Source organism: Camarhynchus parvulus, chromosome 3 (assembly GCF_901933205.1).
Source record: "Camarhynchus parvulus chromosome 3, STF_HiC, whole genome shotgun sequence".
NCBI lineage: Eukaryota > Metazoa > Chordata > Aves > Passeriformes > Thraupidae > Camarhynchus > Camarhynchus parvulus.
Window position 1 is genome coordinate 43,333,545 of NC_044573.1, and position 22,171 is coordinate 43,355,715.

The window sequence follows — 22,171 nt, forward strand, 5'->3', positions numbered from 1 at the left end:
GAGCTGCTCGTCAGCGCCGTGCTGACGGCTGCCCTGCAGCCTGGAGCTGACTGCTGATGGCAGGAGCTGACAGAGCCACTGGCACAAAAATACTCCACCGAGGCCGGAGAGAGGTCACTGCACTCGCTCAGTGTGAGGCAGGACGTGCCAGAGGATTGAGAGGGACTCGAGCAGCTACTCAGTGTCTGCTGTTCCCCATACATGGGGCCTTTTATTAACTCCTTGAAGACAGCTGCACTGAATGCTGCTGTTTGGTGTTAACTTCTGAAGAGCTGCGAGGCACCTAAGCAGAGCCTGCCTAGAAGAGGAAACAGCAATAGGACAATTGTTTACTATTCATTCACGGATATGTCCCAAAATATGGAGATGCTGCTATTCTGCTCCAACACTTTGCTCTAGACAGCCTGGTCAGGGCGAGTTACCAGGGACTCACACTGTGAGCAAGAGCCTGTGTGCTACAGCTTCTGCTCCATTGGTGGGCTCTGCTCTAGGCAGTTTGGAGAAAAATTTGCATGCTTTCTTTAAAAAATGAGACAATTCTGTTTTTAACAGCGCAGTTGACTTTATGCCCTTTTTTTCAAGTAGAAGTAGAAAAAAAAGCAGCGAGGAAAAGATCATGGAAATAGTTGAGAAATTCAGAGGTTACTACCCTCCGAAGAGAACGAAAAACTTCAGAGAGACACTTCCAGATACCAGAAGAAAGGGCAATTGATGTGGAAAAGCTTCCGCCCCTTATCCCCAGGCTGAGTAAATAGGCATGTCGGGTTATCCCATTTACACCCCGCCTTGGTGCTCTGCATTTCGAGCCACAGCCAGCAATTGTCTGCAGCCCCGGGCGAGGGGGGCAGGAATGTGGTGGCCGGGGGCTTCCCGGGGCGCAGGCAGAGCGGCCGGCTGGCCGGGTGACCCCTTCCCAAAATAAACAGGAAGCCCAGGAAGCAGTGACCCCTCCGTGACACCGCGCTGGCTCTGCTCCCTGCCTTCTGTGCGGGAGTCGACAGGCTTCCAAATACCCTCAGAAAATTGGACAGGGGCGAGGACTCCACAGGAAACATTACAAAATAAGAGCAGAAACAGATCGTCTGTTGAAAAAATTACAGAGGGCTTTAAAGCTCCTTCTTTTTAGGCTTCTGGATAGTTGTATTCCTTGTCTATGCTTTATTCCCCTGAGCCCATGTCGATGCAGCTTGCAGAGCCCCGAGGAGCTGCAGAGGGGCAGAGCTTCCCTCTCTGCATGTGTGGAAGTGCTGGTGTGCGTGAGCAAAGCACAAAGAGGAGCCCCAAGGAGGCTCTGCCAAAGGCTTTCTCAGATGGGCTGGGGAGTTTCAGGCTGGGAAATGCTTTTTCCCTGTTTGTGGGAGTTGGCAGTAGAGTCCTCACACAAAATAAAAGTCAAAACCGAAGACCAGACCTTCTCAAAGTGTGGGCCAAGGGTATTAATACTGTTTCCAACATGGGAGTTCCTGCATTACCCAAACATCCCCCTGAAGCAGCAAACTGGCGCTTGCTGACAGCTCCAGCTGGCAAATCACCTCCCGGGCCTGCCAGAAGAACTCGCTGTCCCAAAAGCCTCCCCGCCTCGATGGCTGGTGGCCCCACAGTTTGGGGCAGGACAGGACCACCACCAGTGGGGCAGGTAGCCCAGCTGAAGGGAGGCTGTGCTGCCGCTGATATCCAGGCTTCCTGGCAGCCACGGCCATTTCGCAATCCCATTTCTCTACTCGCACAGCAGCAGTTGTCTCGTCCTTCCTGCAGGGCACGGACACCTGGAGGGGCTGGGGCCTCCAGGGGGCAGGTGCCGATGAGTTTGGCCTCCACACAGATCAGCGAGTTCAAAAAGACTCAGGGGAGAGAAAAGGGGAGATGGATTCCCTCTCTGATTCCCTACCAATTGCTAGGATTGTATAGCTACCGAACACTGGGTAGCAAGATGTACTCTGTTGGTGTGCTCCCCTGTCCCCCCCTCTTCAGAGGGGTTGCTCTTTAGGGAAAAGACTATAATACAGGGAGCGGTGGGCAGCTGCTACAGGAGAGTCCCTTGAACAGACCAGTTTCCCTTCAGGAGGAATTTTGATCATTGGCATGCAAAAGCTGCAGAATGGTTCATTAGGCTGCAGCCTTGGTTTGTTCCAGGCACGCTGAGATATTGTTGGGGTGCCCATGTTTCTGCTTGTCATTGCGGCTATACCATTTCAATTTTGCAATGAGACAAGACTCAACAGAAGGGTGCCCAAATCTGAGAAAGCACAGAATGGAAAAAAATTTGGTTTTGGCCTCGCAGCACTTCCTCTCATTCTCTCCCTTTCTCTCTTCCTGATGCTTAGGCAGTGCCCCTCCTCTGTAGGGAACCCCTTAGGGAGCATTCTGGGCAGGCAGAGCAGGGAGGAAATGCTCCTCTCTGTGCTTCAGCCCATAGCCTTGTCTTTTTGCTGACTGCAGTCTAATATGCTAAGTAAAAACAAGTAAAAAAGGATATTTTTATCTTGTACATTCTGTCATATGAGTAGTGTGTGTATGTGTAGCAATGCTGAGGAGCAATACAAGTTTAGACATTAATGATGTATTTGTAAACTTAAACAGCAGAGTTGTATTGGATTACTTCATTCTGTCCATGTGTACTTTTGGGCAAAGAGAATCACACACATCCCTTTTCCAGGCACCCACATCCCTTCTGCTCATGCTGAGCTCCAGAAGGAGGTGCCTGCTAGGAAGTACAGTTGAGTTCATATTCGATTAAAAGAACACCACCAGCATTAATAACTGGTAGATCTGTGTTGGAACTGGCAATTAAATTCAGTCTCCTCCTGCAAATTCCAGTCATTAAAGGAGCTGCCAAAGGCCGGGGCTAGCGTATCGCTTACTCTCCCAAACAGGACTGGATGAAGACCAGTCATCTTCAGTAATGGGTCCTGTGAAGGACCTCGCGTCTTCCTTGAGGAATGGCCGTGCCAGTGAGCTTGCTGGGGCAGCTGCAGAGGCTGCTTGCACAGCTGCCACTTGCTGCTGACTCAGGGGTCTTGCATGTGCTCTTGGAAGGTGTCACACAGGCATCCTTCAGTGAGCCTCCCCCTAACACAGTTTCCACCCGCAATCCATCATGATAAGGAGTGCAGCCTCAGTGGTGAATGACTTTTGAATAGTGCAGATCTGGGATGGGTTTCAGTGGCTGATCCAGAGGCAAAAGAACGATCATCTTGTTCATCCATTTTCCCTCTGCCAGTTACTATTATTGCTAACTGCTGTTCCACACACATTGTAATTAAGTGGAAAAAAATACAGACCAAATGAAAAAGAGAACAAGCCTCTCAAAAACATCTCTGCTTTAGCTGCAGCCTGACTCAGCCTTCAATTAACATTCTTACTTAAAATAGTTTTGTTATACAGCTTTTGTTGAATCTTACATAATAGCAGACCAAATCACCACCCCAGTGCGCCATGCTGAAGAGAGGAGCTTGGCCCTGGTTTCCGGAGCAGTGTCTCATCCTGTCTTTGATCCAGATGGCCTTGGGCGTGAGCTGGGTGAGCTACCAGAGGAGAGCATGCAGCACACCTGCAGCTCTGCTTGGGAGGGCACCACAAGCTGGTGCTGTCAGCAGACGGGTCCCATTCTCCCCCACCCCTGCTCTCGGTTCTGCCGGCGCTGCCCTCGGCACTTTGCTTTTGTGGCTGCTGGAGCAAATCTGGCAGCACCAACAGCTGCAGTGCAACTAAACTTGCCCGAGTGCCACCATCCTGCTGCCCCAGGGGTGCTTCTGCAGAGGAGGAAGCAGGTGAGCATGGGTGACTGGGAAGGGACCTCAGCAGCAGCATCAGTTTGGAGCTGCTGTAGAAACCTCTCATGCTGCACCCACAGGCATCCTCCCACCACCCACCACCAGCTGTGACAACCCTCCCCAAGCTGCCAGAGTACACACTGAAGAGGAGGGAGGGACACATGGACCAGCTGGGCTTTCCAGGGGCACAGGGCACGCTGGAGATGGGTCTGATTTCCTGCCAGGACCTGAGGAGTTTAAGGGCTGGACTCCATATCCTGCAGAGCAAGATGACAGCCCTGCCTCCATCACCAATAATGATAATGTGGGGAAGCCTCTGCACAGGACTTCACTGAAGAGTGGTGTTCTTATCACTCAATAGCGCTAAAAAAACTACCAGCATGATTTTTTCTTTGTTTTTCTTATCGGGCCTATGTCTAACAGGTACAAAACTAGAATGAAACACGCCTCGCGTGTGTGTGTGTGTGTGCGTAAATGAAATGAGTTTGTATTACAATCTCAAAAATAGGTACATGCAATGCAGGCATGAGGTGAGGAAGATACTCCCATGTCTACTTCAGTATGGGGGCCTACTTTTGATTTGAAGCCATTGCTGTCAAGTTTATGGCTCCACAAATGCTCTCTGGGATTGTGAGTACCTTACCCTGGGACTGCACCATGCTCATGAACCAGGATGGTGATTCAAATGGAGACAGCTGGGAAAAGAAGGAGACAGGCATATCTAAACCTAGTATCACTCACCCCTGCCAGCCTCAGTAAGCCAGTGATCACAGGGCAATCATAGTTCCCGCTGGGGGCAGCTCTGCCAAGTCACTGCATTTTCACCAGAGCGGCATTTGGCCTGAGGTGATGATGCACTGCACTGCTTCATGCGAGGTCAGGCAGCCCTGCAGCTGACAGCTCACTCCTGCCTCATCCACAGGACCACTGCATCTGCTTGGCTTAACTCCGAGTCCCTGCCTGGCCCACCCGCAGAGCTGAAGGAGGGCTGCTCCTGCCAGTGTCCCCCTCTGCCAAGGAGCTGGGAAAGTTCCTAGGGAGGACAGGAAAGTCACATAATGGGCTCAGCTCCTCTTCCTCTAGGAGATCCTGCAGTGGAACGCAACCTGGAAAGAAGTAGGTTAATGCAAGCGAGGCCCTTTCTTATGAATTTTGCTTTAGACTAAGAGTTACGTGTTTTGGCAGACTTTTTGATGAATAGGTCAGCAGGGTGTGGAAACATATTCTAAAGCTTTCTGCATCCTTGCACATGCTTCTAGTTGCCGGGGGTTTTGCCTACTGCTTCACTTGGAAAGGTTTAAAAGAAAATGGAAATCATAGGCAAAGAGTAGAGATAGATTTTTGGCATACTTTTGGCACAGAATTTAGCCATTCCTTTGTCATTTGTGAAACAACAGTAAGAAAACTTACTCAGCTGTATATGGTAAGAAAATACCAGTTTCTCTGTTTACAAACGGAAAAAAATGTCACATCACAACCTGCTACATGCACCTACAGCTATCATGCATAAATGTCCTTAGAGCTTTGTCTCAGAATGAATACAGGACAAGTGGGAAGAATCTGGACTTTTTCACATCTTCTTCCAGAACCAGCACTGGTAATAAAAAGATATTGTTTCATACACTTCAAAAAGATGTGAATGTTTCTGCATGCTAGGCTTTCAGAGTCAAACTCCTACACTTGAAATATGAGAAAAATCATATGAGCAAAAGACTAAGAAACTCTTTTCAGATGTAATCAGATACACTGTCCAACAGACTGGAATACTTAAAATAATTTTCAACCAATGGCATGTCAAGACATGCCTGCTTCGGACACTGTTAAGACATCCAGCCCCCATATTCTACATGCTCTCCTAATTGCATTCATATGTTCAGTTTCATATTTGACCTCTCTCTTGCAAAAGAGTGCCAAGTAAAGCACTCCACCTCCTAGGTCTCATATAGGAATTAAGCTAGGGGTGTGGAGGATTCACGATCGTTTTATTCCTCAAACATACACCAATAAGCAGTAAACTAAATAAAAACATTTTTTGAAAACTCACTACAAATGTGCACTTTTAAATTTAAAGTACACTCTGGGTTCTTTCTCTTGGCCTTGTATTTTGGATCACTTTGGTGTTCACACCTCTAATGTTTCCTCCTTCATCTGGCATCTCACCAGCTATCAGGTTTCAGCTTCTCTTTATTTGGAGGAAAAGACTATTTGCACAAAAATTGCAACATTCTAGAGTGAGAAAGTGGCTCATCTCAGTTGTTAGGACTTCTGTCACTGAATCCAGTAGGTTCAGGTTTCCAGTGCACTGGGAATGGCTTTACATGAAACCCCATGGAAACACTGACCAGGAGACACCCGCTGAGAGAAATACACTGTTTTCTTCCCTTCCCTAAATTCCCTAAGAAGCCAAAGCCAAAAATCACATCACTGTCAGCAAGAAGAGGATTGGAAAACCTGATAAATGTGATTGCTTGGTGTGAAATGCACATGCTTTAAAAGCATGCTATCAAAGAGAAAAAGATCTGAAGGCACAGTGATTCCTAAATGGTGGCCTTCGGACCATTACTGTTGTTTTGGTGAAGGAAACTGCAATGGTGCCAGAAAGAGCAAGGTGAATGGCAGCCTGCACCAGAGTGCATTTCACTCCCAGCTTGTTCTCAGGCAAGACAAGGCTGGATCACAGGCCCTCAGCCTTCAGCACATCAAGATTTCCAGAGTCAAGACAATACATCTGCGATATTTTGGGTGAACTGTGCCTCCTGTATATTTTGCTTGGGCAGTCAGGTTTAAGTACCACTTTGCCCTGCTCTCCTTTAGCACTGTTTTTGCAACCTTTTTTGTGGAGAAAGAAGAGTAATCCTCATGTAAAAATAATAGTATTGCAGACCTAGAGAGCAGATGGTGTTATTAAATACCTGGGCAAAGTCTAAGGTCATAATGCTCTAACAATTAACAACTTATATTGTCTATCACTTAATAGGTAACCTCCTGGTGTGGGATGTTTGCAAGGCTGAGCAGACTGGCAAGTGGTATCTTGTCCAAGACCAGATAACTCTTCCAGTTAAACAAATATTTGACAACCATTCTCTTGCCTAAATTTGTTGCTACCAATGTGTCAGATAAAAATAATATGATTCTATTTAATCTCCTAAATGATCCTTTCTTCAACTGACTACATTAGGTTTTAACTAGATGGTAACAATTTGAGTGCTTATTGATAGTTGCCTGGCATATAAGATAATTTATAGGAGCACAGAGAGACAAATCCTTAGGGAATGTAAATCACTGTGATTCTCCTGCAAAGTATGTCTCTGACTGGCTCCCCAAGGCACTGTGCCCATGAGGTGTGCTGGCCAGCCAGCTTTTTTTGTCCAGAGAGGTCTTCCACCATGGCACATGTTTTTCCATTCTCATGGGTCCATTGTCCTAGGGATTCACACATTTATCTGCAGTGATAAGGTTGAAATTGAACCTTTGTAATATGTGTCAAGGCTGTTCTCATTGCATGATCTAATAAAATTTTCAGGCAGAGCTCCATCTAAGGATTAATTTCATATTGTAACAACTGCACTTTATCACTGTTTCCCTTGATATTTGCCCAGCCTTCTCTGAACTTTACCTCTCAGCTGATGGGTGACAATTTCACTTCTTTAATGGCACTCCCAGGTGTGAGAGAAACATTGTCTATCTGGTCATTTACCTATTTCTTCCTCAGATGTTTCTTTTGTGCCAGTACCTCAGGAAGGTGGCCCAGGCCAGCTGCCCAGGCCCCCCTATTAAACAGCCACAGCCATTCCTGCCAATCCAGACTGTATTTTTGCTTGAGCAGAGCAGCTGTTGGCATGCCTGACTCTCAGTAAGGCTGCTCCCCTGAAGTACAGCCTTCTCCTTTGTCATTGCCTTCCTTTAGAATCATGAGCAAGAGTGCCTGCATCACATTCAGAAGTGCAGAGCCCTCCATCATCTCTTCTGGCCCTTCAAAGGAAACCGTGCATCGCTCTTTGGGCTGGATCCTGGCTTTCATTTGATTCATTTGATTTGTGTAGTGGCAAGATGGGAGGCTAAAGAAGAGTCCTGTCACTGCCAATGGTTTCACACAGTACTTTTCCTCAACAGCAATTGCTCTCCTGCTAGGATCCATGAACTTGAGAACAAAGTACATTTTATTATTTACAAGGGTTAGATGACAAATACAAACAGATGGTGTGAAGATGACTCCTAATGCATAGTGATCAAGGAATTTAATATTCATGGGTAAAGGCCTGGAAGATTAAGTAAACAGATTCAAATGTGCAGGGGAAAGTATCTCCTAACAATGCATAAAGTCAGCATGGCCTTTTTTGCCCTTTTACCGCTTGGCTCAGGGCAGTTAACATAAGGGAAAAGACTGGCCAATTTTCCAGTCTTCTTCAAGCATCCAACTTGAGCAGCTCTTTCTTCCTTTATAAGGAAGCCCTCAGCAGGGATTTTTTCAGGTCCAAGAAAAAACCCTTCTATTTTGCTGTTGAAGATGGCTGCAAAGGCTGAGCATGCTCCAGTGTGCTGCAGCTGCCCTTATGTAAAGCAGTTTTACCTGAATGACAGTGCTGTTTTAGCTGGGACAGGTCGGATGACTTACGATTACTCACCCTCATCGGGGCAAGGGTTGTGCCACTGGAGTCTCACCACACCACTTTGCTGCTAATGATACTTCTCATGGCAGAAGCTGGGATTTCGCTGATGCCGTTTTCACATGTAATCATCTTGCAGAGGCAATTTCAACACTGATGAATATTACGAGTCAGGTCCTCAGTATGAATCATCCTGTCCTTCCAGATGACTTTTTCTTTCTGTTGTTTACATCAGAGGCAGGGAATTTTGATGCTTTTTTGTGCCTGTGACTAAAGGAGTGTTTCATATGGGAAGCAATTTCCAAACTCTCTTAAGTCATCCCTCTGTATATTTCCTTTTGTTGTTGTTTTTTGTCCTTTTGAGCATAGGCAGATAGTGAGAGTTTCTAAGGTACTACTGACTGAGTACTGAATGCACTTTAAGAAAGTCTAAAGCGGGGGGAAATGTTTATTGATCCATGTTTGGGCTGGATTGTCCCCAAAAGTTTGCTCTGAAACTTTGATTTTCCTTTTCCAGATCAGCTTGTTGAACAAACAGATTCTGTGGGATTTGGTCATCCCATTGACTTAGATAGTCACTCAGCCCCAGAAAGGTGTGCCCATGGAGTCAGGAGCAGGACAGCAGCTCTGAGGTATCTGTCCCCCTGCCTTCTCTCGAAAAAGCCCCTTTCCAGTGCAATAGTCAAGATTCCACAGCCTGCAGAGAGATGGGGGAAACCAAGGGATGGGGAAGGGCTGGGGAATGGTTGAGCTCCAAGCTGCAGCATGCAAAGGCTGATGGAAAGCTGCCCTTGAATGTGGAGGTGAGCTCTGCCCCTGGCACTCCACCACTCTAGCTCCAGGAGGAAAAATGATACTCCTGACTCAAGAAAAGGAACTGCTGTTTGTCTGCTCTATTTTCTTCCTCCTTCAGTAGCTGTAGCTACCACAGCTATTCTTATGGCAGCCTACCAAATTTCTGAAGACATCAGGCACTTCTTTCTTATGATCTTGCTGCTCTGCCATGCTTTCTCCACAGCACCTGGCAGCATCCTGGAAATGGTATCTGGTACCTGAATCCTTTTAAAGGCTGTCATGTGAGGAAAGGCGTTTTTATTGCCATGACTCCAAGGCTCAGATTTCCAGAGGGGCCAAACTGCTGCAAAGTAAGTCAAGCTGTTCACAGCAGCAGGGGCACAGCATCTCTGTGTCTGGTATCCTCTCAGAAATTTGCCTGGCTCTGTGGATGCATTTGGTTGATATGGCTATGCAAGCTGGGATATGGCCCAAGATACACCACAGAGAAACCTGCCCTGTGAATAAGAGCCTTTGTTAAGATGGATCCCATCTGTACATGATTTCATCAGCTCCATGAAATGTACACGACATTCATATGGTGAAATAGGCAGTGTCCCTGTTCCAAGAGAGAAAAGCCCTTCTGTCTGCTTTTCCACAGGAGACTGTTGCCATATGAGGAGGTGAAACCTTCTGTGATGCTGTTGTGCCCTTAACCACAGGATGGGACAAGCACTGTGACCATAATAAAATCATCAGGAAAATAATGTGCATGGGGAGGCATCAAAAGCACACCCAAAAAATTGGCATTACCCTCTCCTTTGCCTTCTTTTCCTTAAATATGGAGCTGCTTAAAGCAGCATAAATACAATTCAGGCCAGCTAACAAGCAGTCCACAGTGCTGAAACACTCCTGCCGTCCAAGCCAGCTCCCTGCCAGCGATTTCATTTACCATATGTTTGGTGTGGTTTTTGGCAGAGTCAGCCTGAGGATTTTTTTGGGCAAGCCTGCAAAACAGTTTTTCCCTGCCTCCACCCAAACGTGAGCAGGTCCTGTCTGCCGCCGTCATACTGCTGTGCAGGGTCAGCCCGGCTGTTTTGGACAAAATTAGTCAGAGGGGCCTCTGGAAAAAAGCCCACGTGGGCTGATTCATTTTCCATAAAGTATTTGTATTAAGGACACAGTAGGAAGATGACTTCTTCAGCATCACGCCCAGCCGCTGCTGTAGCTGCTTTTCCCATCGTGCAGTAATATCCCCAGGGACCACTGCCAGTGATCACTGTGTGCTTCTTGCTGGAGAGGCAGCTCCAGGAGGCTGCAAACGGCAGCAAAGGCAGATCCCGACAGGAACAGGAGCCCCTGCAGAACCAGCAGTACCCTCCAGCAGTCCACCAACAAAGCCTTTCTGCAGACACCTCATTTCTCTGCTTTGGTTTCTGTTTCTCTGCTGTGAGCGTCTGTTAGGTTTGCAGAGGAAGCTGCTGAGCCAGGGCAGCCCCTGGTGCTGGGCTGTCCCTGCAGCCTGAGAGCCCAGGTCACAGCAGGGGTGCCTCCTGCTCTCCCCATGCGTGGCAGCTCAGTGCCCAGTGCAGTGCTGCCAGGTGAGAAGGCCAACAGCTTTCCCAGGGAAGGAAATGGGAGGGTTGGGTACACACTGGGAAGGATTAGCTCACGTGGGTGCCAGTAAGGAGCAAACCTGGCAGGATTAGGACACTTTTCTCCAGGCATTGGATCCAGTGTCAGGGGTGGCTTGCTGCAGCCTGTCTGCACATCACGCTTCTGCTGCCTGCGGCAGGGCTGCCCAGCTGGGGCACAACCAAAGCAAACTGTGGCACGGGGAAGGCTGCTCTGGAAAGCCTGCCCGGCTGCTAATGCACCTGAACAGACCAGCTGCAGCAGTGCAGTCCTGCCAGGTGGGATGAAGGGGCAATGCTGGAGGACCACACTGGGGTACAGTGCCCTTTATCCCAGGATGCACTATCCAGGCATGCAATCTGTCTGGTGTCATCCAGCTAGGGCCCAGGACGAGTCTAGCTGACCTAGAGATAAATAAAAGGGAGTTTAAACACACTTCCCTGTCCTTTTTTAAGCAGATCCCAGAAGGTGGGAAGGTGTATCTGCTTTGCTGCCCCATGCTCAGAGCACATATTCCCAGGGGAATAGCAGTATTTGACAGAGACAAGTCATGTTCGCCCAGCAGAGGAGCTTTGCAAAAGAGTCACAGGTTGTCTGTTCAACAGACACTGTTCTTTAACTTGCTGACCTCAGGGAACAGCCTTGCCAGGTAAGCCCTCCAAGCAAAGATGAAAAAAACCCAATAGCCTGCAGGGCTACGATTCCTCCCTCCCTTTCTGCTGAATTAATTAGCCAGGCACTCCATCCCCTCTGGAGGAAGGCACTGGGATTTGGTCTTACCTCTACATTTCTGTTCTGTGAAGCAGCGTGTCTGATCATCCTGATTCACCCTGGAACTGAGATGTGGAATTTGGCTTGATACCCATTGGAAGGAAATTTAAATATTCATGCCTATAGCAATTTCTTTTGCAGACTACTCCAGCAAGCAAATGTGTCCCAGCTGGGATACCTGCTGTGCACAGCATGGGCAGGAGCATCTCTTTCCCTGCCTGCCTCATCTTGTCCCGCTCCGGCCCATCCCGGGGCTGCTCCTAAAGGCACCAGACCTACACACCGTAGGACTGGCATATGTGCCAAGGAAGCTCCGTGTACCCACAGCAGGGCTGGGGGCCCTCCCCGTGCGGGGACCTGCGGGGGCAGTTCTGGCCGAGTCAGCCAGAGAAACGCTGGGGCTGCCCTGGGCACCAGCCCCTTCTCGCCCTCCTCCTGCCCCAGAGACACAGGCTGGCCTGTAATCAGCGCTAGCTGTGCGCTGGGAGCTGTCAGCATGGCTTTTGCGGCGCTGATGGGTCCGTGCTGCGTTGGGGCCGGTGCGCTGAGCCCGCGCGGTGACTCAGCGCGCCCAGCCCGGCGCACACCCCCGCCTCCAGCGGAGCGAGAGCTGCGGGCACGCCGGGCCATGGATGGATGGATGGGTGGGTGGGTGACCCGCGCTGCCACGTGCGGGATGCAGGGCTTCTCTCTTCCCCGTTCTCATTTAGGGAGAAACTGTTGCGAATTTCACGGACCTTTCTATCTAAGGCAAACAAAAGGGAAATGAATTCTGAGTGGTGGAACTGACATCAGTAAATGGCGAGGGCATTGCTGAATGCGAGTGGCTGGTTGTTTTCCTGCAGAAGCAGAGGTGGGCAAGGGCAAGCTTAGAAAAGAAGGGAAAAGCAGCAGGGCAAGGGCAGGGATCTCTGCAGAGAGAACTCGGCAGATAAAAGGCAAAAGAACAAAGGGAGAGACGCTGGGGAAATATGACTGAGCAGATGCATTGCTTATCTGCTCCCGCATCAAACACAATTCCTGTGTGTAAACCAAAAGCAATGACTAACCCAGAGCCGAGGACTGGCCTGTGAGAAGGGGTTGTGCTGCTCTAATCAAAGGGCCGAAGTTTAACCATTTTAGTGAAAGCATTGCGCACGTGAGCTGCTGATAGAAGGAAAAAGGTCTGGCTTTATGGCTTCCAACGAAATATCACAAACACGGTGGCTTCCTGGTGCAAAGTGCTGATCCTGTACAAATGCATGCTTCCATTTGTTCAGAAATTGTTGACAAGTGTGCTGGCTGCCTTTATGCTGGATAAGGCACAGTTTGTCTTCCAACAGGTGGTTTAATGCCAGAAAAAAAAATTGAGAGCCAGAATAAGCACATGGTACAGAATTTTGGCTCTTCCAGCAGAAATGTGCCTGAGTGTTCACAAATAATCCTGATCAATCTTATCCTAGGTACTACCACTTGTCTGAATTTTCACTTAAATCAAAGCAATTTTAGTTTAATTGGCTATTTCAGTTAAATATATGTCTGTAAAAATGTTTCTACCTCTTGGGTCCCGATATAACTAATTTTCCAAGGCAATGCAAATGGCAAAAGCACTGGTGCTCACGATTTTTAGAGCATTAACACATGCATTTGACAAACACTTGCCCCTGTTTTAGGCGCTAGAGGACCCCTGTGGTGTGTGGGATGAGCAGAGAGACCTTTCCATGAGGTGCTGGGGCCAGGCAAGGGGTTTGGGCAGGGCAGATGAGAGAGCCATGGCAGGGAGCTGGCAGGCGGGAGCAGCAGGCATCTTCCAGCCCCTGAGTGGGGTGGAAACCTCCTTCCCCGGGTTTATTGCTGCAAGGTGTGTGCTCACCTGCTCACTACCCTAACCTGCCCTCACCTGGGGTTTGAACTAGCACATCTGGCCGAATTTTTGAGATGACTGTACGAATGTTTGTTTCTGCCACCTCCGGGAGAGGAGCAGTGCAGACAGATGTAGGCGGCAACATCTTCAAATTACAGCTTAATCCACAGCAGCTCATGAGTCAGGGCTGTGACTCACAGGCAGAGACAACTTGGCATGAGGGGCACGCAGCTCCTGCCCCGAGTGCTGCCTGCAGTGCCTGCACTGGGGCTGCACGCACCTGCCCGCCCTGCACCAGCCAGCCAGCCAGGCCAGCCAGCAGTGCCAGGCAGCTGTGCTGCTGCAGGAGCCAGCTGCTGCAGCCCAGGCACCACAGCCAGGGGTACAATAGCAGTGCAGGCCGTGGGGACATGTGTCACTTCTGAGGCCACCCCTGTATAAATTACTAACAGTGTGGCCTGGACACCCACGTGTCCTCTAAATCCTGTAAACTGCATTTCCAGAGCAAAAGGAGGGTGGAGATGTGTTTTTATACCACTGTGTTGGTTCAAATAACTGTTTAGATATAAAAATTAACTCCCACACATCCTGCAGCTTCTTGAGGTTTTACTTTTTCTTTCACTCTGAGAGAGATTAGCCTTTGGTGACTGAAGATCAAGAATATTTCTACCCGCGCAAATAAGTCTGTTGGTGCTCAGAGGAAATGGGGTTTCTGTGAAGGTCTGATTTTAGGTGAACCAATGATTTCAGCTGCATCAATGTTCCAGGCATTAAAGGCAACCCTGCATTTTAAATGTGTTGCATGCTCAAAAAAACTGTCTACCCTAGGCCAGTCCCAAGGCATGAATATTAATGAAAGAGTTTCCCCACATGAACAACATGTACTGTCACATGCCTTATGCCTGCCTCGAATTTAAAATAGCCTGGTGCAGCCATAGGGAAGTCTCATGTCACTGTAACTCCACATCAACCACAGGTAAATGCTGTGGGTGATACTGCTCTGCTGGGATGCATTTCCAAGTAGCTTCCAGAACAGCTCTCCTGTGGGGAATGGACTTGATCTGGGCTGAGTACAACTGGACTTTGAGGACTCCAGGCATGCTGGCTTGGGTGCACAGGGCAGAGCTGTTTGTCTCACTGTTTCCACACGGCTGCTTTATTTTTAACGGCCAGGACTGGATTTCCCAAAAGGACTGCATCCTCACAGACAACAGGATATTAAATTTTAGTGACAGATTTCCGCAGTGGTCACTTTTTTTCCAATATCCACAGAGACCAGGGTGGCTGTCAGAGCAAATGTGTTGACAATGGGTGCTGCATGTAGCACATCCCCTGTCCCAGGGACCAGCGTCCCTTCCCTGTCCTCCCCTGGGAGGAGAAGGGCAGGCCAATCAAAGAAGCCTCTCTGGCATTTTGTCTGAGTTACAAAAAGCTGATAGCTGGAAAGATTCTTCTGTGTTTTGTCCTTTAAAGGGACATGTTTAGTGTCACTGCCTTGCTTCAGACACCTGCCATATGTGGTGTTGAGAGCAGCTCTAAGTGGGACAGCAAGATTTCGTTTGCATCTCTGAGGAAACCTGTCTTTTATTCCCAGCACACTGCTCTCCTCTGAGCTCTGACTTGCAAACCTGTCCATGGCTCCCTGCATATCTGCACTTCACAAGCACCATTGCTTTTAACCAGGGGGGGCTGGCCATCAGCAGGGTGGGAGCAAGCCTGGTGCTGGGGCACTCAAGGCATTCTTGCCTTGTCCCTTTCCCATAGGCATTTGCCCCAAGCTGGTTATCACTTCTTTGAAGACTGACATACTGTAAGTGTATTTAATTAGAACAGGGAAGTAGGAAAACACTAATGGTGAGCAAACTGACTGGGGAGGCAAACATCACCACTTCTCCTTTTTGGATGTTGTCCCAGCTCATAGAAGTATCTCGTTGAGCCTGACTCAGCCTGTGGCGACAGATCAGCAACGACCCACAAAGACATCCCCCCATCACCTCTCCCTCCACCAATCCCCCTGTCCTGTGCCAGCCTGCAGTGGCTGGAGGCAGGGGGGGTCTGGCTGGGGTGTTCCTGCTTGCCTGCTTCCCTGCAGGGGGGTCTGGCTGGTTCCTGCTTCCCTCAACACAACGAACACCCTGGCCCCAACAAAAAGGGTGAGGCTGCCCTGTGATTCCGTGGCATGCGGCGAGTGACTGGCATTGCCACACTTTCATTACCTCTTTTGTATGCTGTAATATGAATATCCCTTCCTCTTCTCTTCCCTCTGCACTCCAAAGGTTCACCAAATGTGGGAACAAGCAGTGAAGGGAGTTGTGCCCTTTGCTGCTGCTGCCCTGTCCTTTCCTGCCACTCCTACCTACCCTCGGTGGAGTACAGGCAGCAGCTGTGGGGTGGGTAGGCAGCCAGGGGTTGTGCCTGGGGTTTGCTCCCATTGGGGGCACCAGGCCTCCTTCCTGGGGGCACACAGCTGCTTCTTTCAAACTGCTTCTGAAGTTTCAGATGGGCTTGGAGGAATTAGAACCAAAGTACTTGGGAGATATTGCAAGGGGACATTTTGTTACAGTGAAAACTGCCTTCCTTCTTCCCCTCTCAAACTTCTTGCTCATGCCCAGCCCTGTTCAGGGGTGGCATGGAGGCTCACATCTGGGACCAAGTTAAAAATAATTTACATTTTGGGTTATTTTCCAGCCACATAATTTCCTTGATCCCTTTCAAGTGAAAGCACTACATGGGAAGGGAGCAGGAGTGGGGCACTCATGGCATGGGTGGCCCCCAGGGGAGACGTGGGTATGCTTCCACAGATGCCCACTCATAAAACCAGTCCTTGGAGGTTTTAAGGCAGGCTGCAAGAGGCTGAGATCACACCCATTAATTGTTCCCTTTGCCTGCTCTTCCCTTGCCTGATTACAGGTTGTCTAGACAGGGAAGTGCAGGTTTTCTCTTGGAGCATGATCAGAATAAGGTGCAACATTCCATCCTCCCTTTGGTGGAAAAGGGATGTCAGTGCCTGCTCAAGGAGGCTTTCTTTCTCCTTTGGCTTGGGCTGGCTCTACATCTGCCATCTCCTGGTGCAGGGAGAGGATGGGGCAGTCCCAGCCCGCACAGCACCCACTTTGCAGGTAGGGCTTGTATCTCCAGGCCCTGAAAAATGACTCAGTGTGGATCAGATTCAGTGGTGGTGTTAAACACCAGTCACTTCAAAGCTGTTGTCAGTTGGTAAGAAAATAATTTAAAATTAAACCAGTTCTGAAACTCTCTACCGCAAGTGGTTACAAGCCTGAGTGTTGTAAAACTGGACCGTTTCCTCTTTTCCTCACAACGACTGTGTCCTTGATTCCTCCTTTAGGCTGCTTTGGCAATTCTTGCACAGTAATAAAAAGGCATGACACAGCATATGTTTTGTGGCTCACCTTGCCAAACAAAATTACAATGTTAGTGTAGCTTCTTTGCCTTTGCATAATGAACTCTACAAAGAAGCTGGAGAGAGGGTAAGCATCTGTGCCAAGATAAAAGTAAAAACAAGAAGTACAAAGGTCTGGTTTAAAGCAGTCTCAGTTTAAAGTAATTCTTTTTTGAATGACTTATCTTGAAACTGTTACAGACAGTTAGGGAAAGTCATAGAGTTTCTAAATGGCTGTTATGTTCTAAGTCTGCAGCTTCATTGCTTAGATTAAGAAAAAATAGATGCAACTTTGAGAGCTCACAAACGTGTCACAGCAGAGCATCATCTGCACAACACATGCTGGGGCCAGGAGGAAGTGGGCTGCAAAGGAACTGCTTATTCACCATTCCTCACAGGCTGGACAGACATTATTTGCATTTTTAATAGCGTTCAGGACAATGTTTATATCATGGTAATTACACTGACTGACAACAAGGGGAATTTGGTGTGTGGGCAGGAGGTTGTTTGAGAGAGAGTGGTGCCCAGTCATGCCACCTTTTTTATCACCTTACGGTCACCCCTCAGGGAACAGAAATGGCAGCATGGACCTCACTGGGAAGTCCAATGGAAGAGAAGGATTTCCTTGTAGAGTACTCTGATGACAGAGTAAAGGGGAAATCCTTCAGCCTGTGGATCTGCTAAATCTGTTTCAGAAAAAAGGCAAAAAGCTGCCCCAACAAGTGTACTGCATTTATGCCACTACATACCTCTGTTAATATTGGATTCAGGTAGAGTGAGTGGTTCAAATACTGAACATTTAAGATCAGTACCTACCTCAATAATGACAAAGACAAAACTCCCAGCTAAAGATCCAACATGTAGTTGCAGGAAATCCAACTAAGGGGAATTAAGGGGAAATTAAGGGGAAAAAGAAGGAAAAAAATGAAAAGAAATGGGTGAGGAAAATTTTATTGTCGGCTCTGGCAGGGCACCCAAATCTTGCCTATCATAAATGAGATCCAGTTATTTGACAGGTATTAGATCTGTTCATGATTAATCACACTGAAATATCACCTGCTTATCCCAACCCTTTTTTGCCTAGATGACCTCTGTGTTTGTTATGATATACTATAGATGACTTTTGATAGCATTTGCTAACAATATGAGTAGAGTCAACAACTCTTTTCCTGGTAAGAAATAGCGTCAAGGAAAATAATTCAGTTAATTTTAGATAACAAAGACAAGGGAAATCTCCAAATACAGTGGCAAGATAAGTCAGTGTTTGAAGAACAGCAAGAGGTGGAATCAGTGTGGATGGAAATGTTACCATATCTGTAAAGCAGCTCTGTGTCTGACAATACTCATCTTGCACAGAGCACCCTGAGGTGCCCTTCCAGGTCTCTGTAGGCACAATGTCCATGGGATATGTCAAAACCAGCTTCATTCCCAGGCTATCTCGCCACAGTCCATGTGTCCTTGGAGGCTGAGGGAGCACATCCATGGCCCTGGCCCTGGAGCAGCACACCCAGGGGGTGGCCAGACCCCAGCAGGCATCTCTGGAAAGAGTCAGAGATGCTGCACACTGAGACATGCTCAGTTCATTCCCTGCACAAAGCAAAGAAGACCCAAACAGCAACCCCAAGCCCTCAGCCCAGCACGGCTCTGCAGGTGAGCACATCTCCCTGGAGGCAGGGATGGCTTTCAGGATGCTCTCTGGGGTTCACATAGAATTCATGGGTCAACTTCAATTCTTCTGGGCATTGGTGCCCCAGTTTGGATAATTGCTGCTATTTTTGTGGTGGTGGGTGTCTGGCAGTGGTGCTCTGAGCCAGCTCAGTGTGCTGCTGTACCCTGAGTGCAGGGCTGGCTCCTGAGCTGCAATTGATGGCATAAAGCTTCCAGTAAATCAAGTGGCTCACAAAAGCATGAGTGACTGCTTTCACAATGTGATTAAAATTACCAAGGGTAAACATTTCAAATATTCAATAATTTACATCACCACCTGTACTTTAAAGTGCCTTTCCCCATTTCACTCTTTTAACCTTATGGGATTCTTCCCATGTTCTTGAAGCCATTTCCTTCCTCACTTCAGCTGTCATTGCAGCTGAACGCTCACGTAATAAATAAAAGTACTGTATGGCTGGAGATTGTGCTGGGGATGAAAAATGTAATGCCATTTATTATAAAATCATCTGGGCAGGCAGCTGATCTTAGCATGCACTCTGCATCCTTTCAAAATCCAGACAATTTGTAAAGTACTATTGCAAAATTTGGTTTATCTTCCAGCTCACTACTTATGATTCTTATTTTTATGAAAGCATTTTCAAATGCAATTTCAGTTAGGTTTTTTCCATGCTGGCTTTTCACTCTAATCAATGTTACCGAAGTTAGGCCTCACCTTCATGGTTTAGTTTGAAAAGTTCTAAATGTAAATTTGGAACTCGTATTGCACATTACTGAGCTGTTTGTTTTTATATTTGTTAACTAGGGCTTAATTTTCTCTCTAGCATTCTTCAGTTTCCTACAAGGTAAGCTCTTTGGTGATCTAATTCATCAGGATGGACACGAACTGAATTATTGGAACAAAAAAAATGTAGGGAAGAGGTGGGGTAAATTGTCCCTCCAGCTACCTCTGCAAACATGTTAATAGCAGGACGACCTGTTAATAGTCCTGGAACTGACCTGCGGCTTTCAGTCCTCTCCTGGCAAAGCAGGAGATCTGAGCAGTGGGGGGTAGGTGCAGGGGTTTGGGCCACTGGCTGTTCTCAGAGCAGCAGTGAAGGACTATCTGTTACAACATGATTTTCCCTCAGGTGAGTTACTTTTAATAGATGTTTTGTTTTAGGAAATGATGAGTTGGCACTGCTACTTTTGATTTTACTTCAGGGAAGATGAGCTATAGGTTCAGGGGGGTTCTCTGCTTCCAGTAGTGTGATTTCTTTTAATAAGAGTAGGCTGATGCAAATACACCAGTTGTCTAAGCCTCTAGATATGTATTTAGAAAATAAATATATTACCCATCCGTGTCTTTACAGGGAAGTCTTTCAAATCTTCCCACCTTTTTTACAGTGTTTTTAAACATTGTACAGTCTGATCCAAAGACCAAGAGCATGACCAGGAGTGTTCTCCAACTGATGAGAACTGATTCTGAGTTAATAATAAAAGAAGCATGCACTGTCACAGCATTTTGTAAATTTGGGCTTTTTTTCCTTTTCATGAGAAACTGGTTTTTTGAGACCCATCTGAGTAGGAGAATGTGCAGCGTTGGCACTGTGGGTTCACCCAGTCAAACACTTGGGATCAGTTTATTCTCTCTGAGGTCTGAAGGCCTCTGCACTTTCCCAAGGAGCTTCCTGTGACTCAAAGAGCAACCATTGGAGGACAGGTCACATCAACAATTGCTAGACAAAGAACAGAAATCAGACTGCTTGCAAGGATACCAGCTGTGGATGTGTGTAACATGGATGTATCATCACAGCTCTTCTACAATAGTGGAAGAGTTGTTTTCTTTTAATGTGATTATATCAAGAGGAATCAGTTACAAAGTTGGGCTCACATGGTTGTTTGGAGCATCAACAGCTCCTTTAGCAACCATCCCAGCTTCTGGGCAGATATCCATAGGAGCTTTGGGAGCTCTCTTTAGTTCAGGATGCCCCTAAAGAACTAAAGAAAGAAACACCATTTATACTGCATTAACTAGCTGCTACCTCACCCCTAATGCCAAGACTTGATGTAGTGAAGCAAAACTACAGTGAAGAAATGAAATCAGTAATGTTATTAAAATAACTTGCAGCAGTTACCAGACACCCAATCTCTCATACCTAAAGGGATGTCAGCAGGAACATGCCAGGGCCAGAGATAACAGCCAAAAGCCAACTTGCCTTCACCCCACTCAGGGAAGCTTTTCCAGAACAGCACAGGGGTAGGCACCCAGGAACAGTCCCAGGATGGATGAGGATCAGCCTGGGTGGGATGGCAGCAGAGAAGAGAGGATAAGAAGCTCCAAAAAGGTAGTTTTTGGCTTGGAGTTTTGCATAAGAAAGCTTTTCTAGCACTAGTGCAGCTAGAGTGAGACATTCCCAGGAGCAGTGCACACTGTGCCCGGGAAAAAGCTGTCTGGAAAAGATTAATCTGGTCTTCAAGGCCAGATGTGTCTTGGTTGGCCATTGAGAGGCTGGAGGGCCTGGCTCATTGATGGATGAAATGGAGACAAAACAGCTCTGCTTGGCCTGAATTTCTGTGTTTAAAAACACATTTTATTGTCAATGCGTAACTGAATAAAGAAGATTAACTGTATGCTAGTAGGGCCTAAGCCTTCTTACTGTGCAAAGACCATAAAACCATCCCAACACAGACAAACAGAACTGAGAAAGTATTTTAATAACACACTTTTACTGGTCATGTTTTACACAAATAACACAAATATTTCTACCACTATTAGCCACATCTCCTGGAAACAAGTTCATAGGCAAGTAAATTTAAGTGCTAAATATGCAGGGTCCTCTCTGTCTGGCTCTATTCTGGTACTCTGTCTATGCCCTTCCCTGAACTGACTGCAGCTGCCATCTGTCTAGCTTCTTCCTGGCCATCTTCTCTGAAAGTTTTTATTCTAATTAAAACAGGGGAACTGATTTTGCAGGTGATGGTGACAAGCAAGTGGTGTCAGAGTTATATTGAAGTATTAGAAGTCATGATTTCTAGAAAAGGAGGCAGAGAACAAAACCTCACAAAGACAAAACAGTGAACTTTGAGACAGACTTTAGCTAACTCACAGTGTTAGTACACACAAGCCCAGAGGAATAAATCCAAGGCAGAAAGAACATTTGGGAAGTTGGCAGTGCCCTAAGGAGGTCGTATGAAAGACACATCACTACTGTGAGCCTCTCTACTGAGGCAACTTAGCACAAGTGCAGAGGGAAGATAGTAAGGTATCAACTGGCTAAGTCATGAGTGCTTCATTAGTTTCAAAAGTGCAGAGGAAGCACACAGAAAGTGGAACTAGGTCATGTTAGTGAGTATGAAAGAGCAGCATAAGCGTGAAGGAGCAACACAAAGATGCAAGTGATGCAATGCAACAAACAGTGGGCGTGAAGTGTATGCACTAATAGCAGCAGGAGAGCCAAAGAAAGAGCTGGGTTTCACAAAGAGAAGCAGACACTGAGCTGATGATGTCAAATATCAAAAGTGTTTGATATTTTTTCCTTCAGTTTTTGCTCAAAGGTGCCTCATTTAAGACAACCAGCATAAGCAGTCCAAGGGTAAGAATACTGGCTTCAAGAAAGAACAAAGAGGTCAGACAGTGTCTAAACAAGTCAGATATATTCCAACTGGCAAGCCCTAAAAGTCTTCTGCCATGACAGCTGAAGCCCACTCGGCACCATCAGCA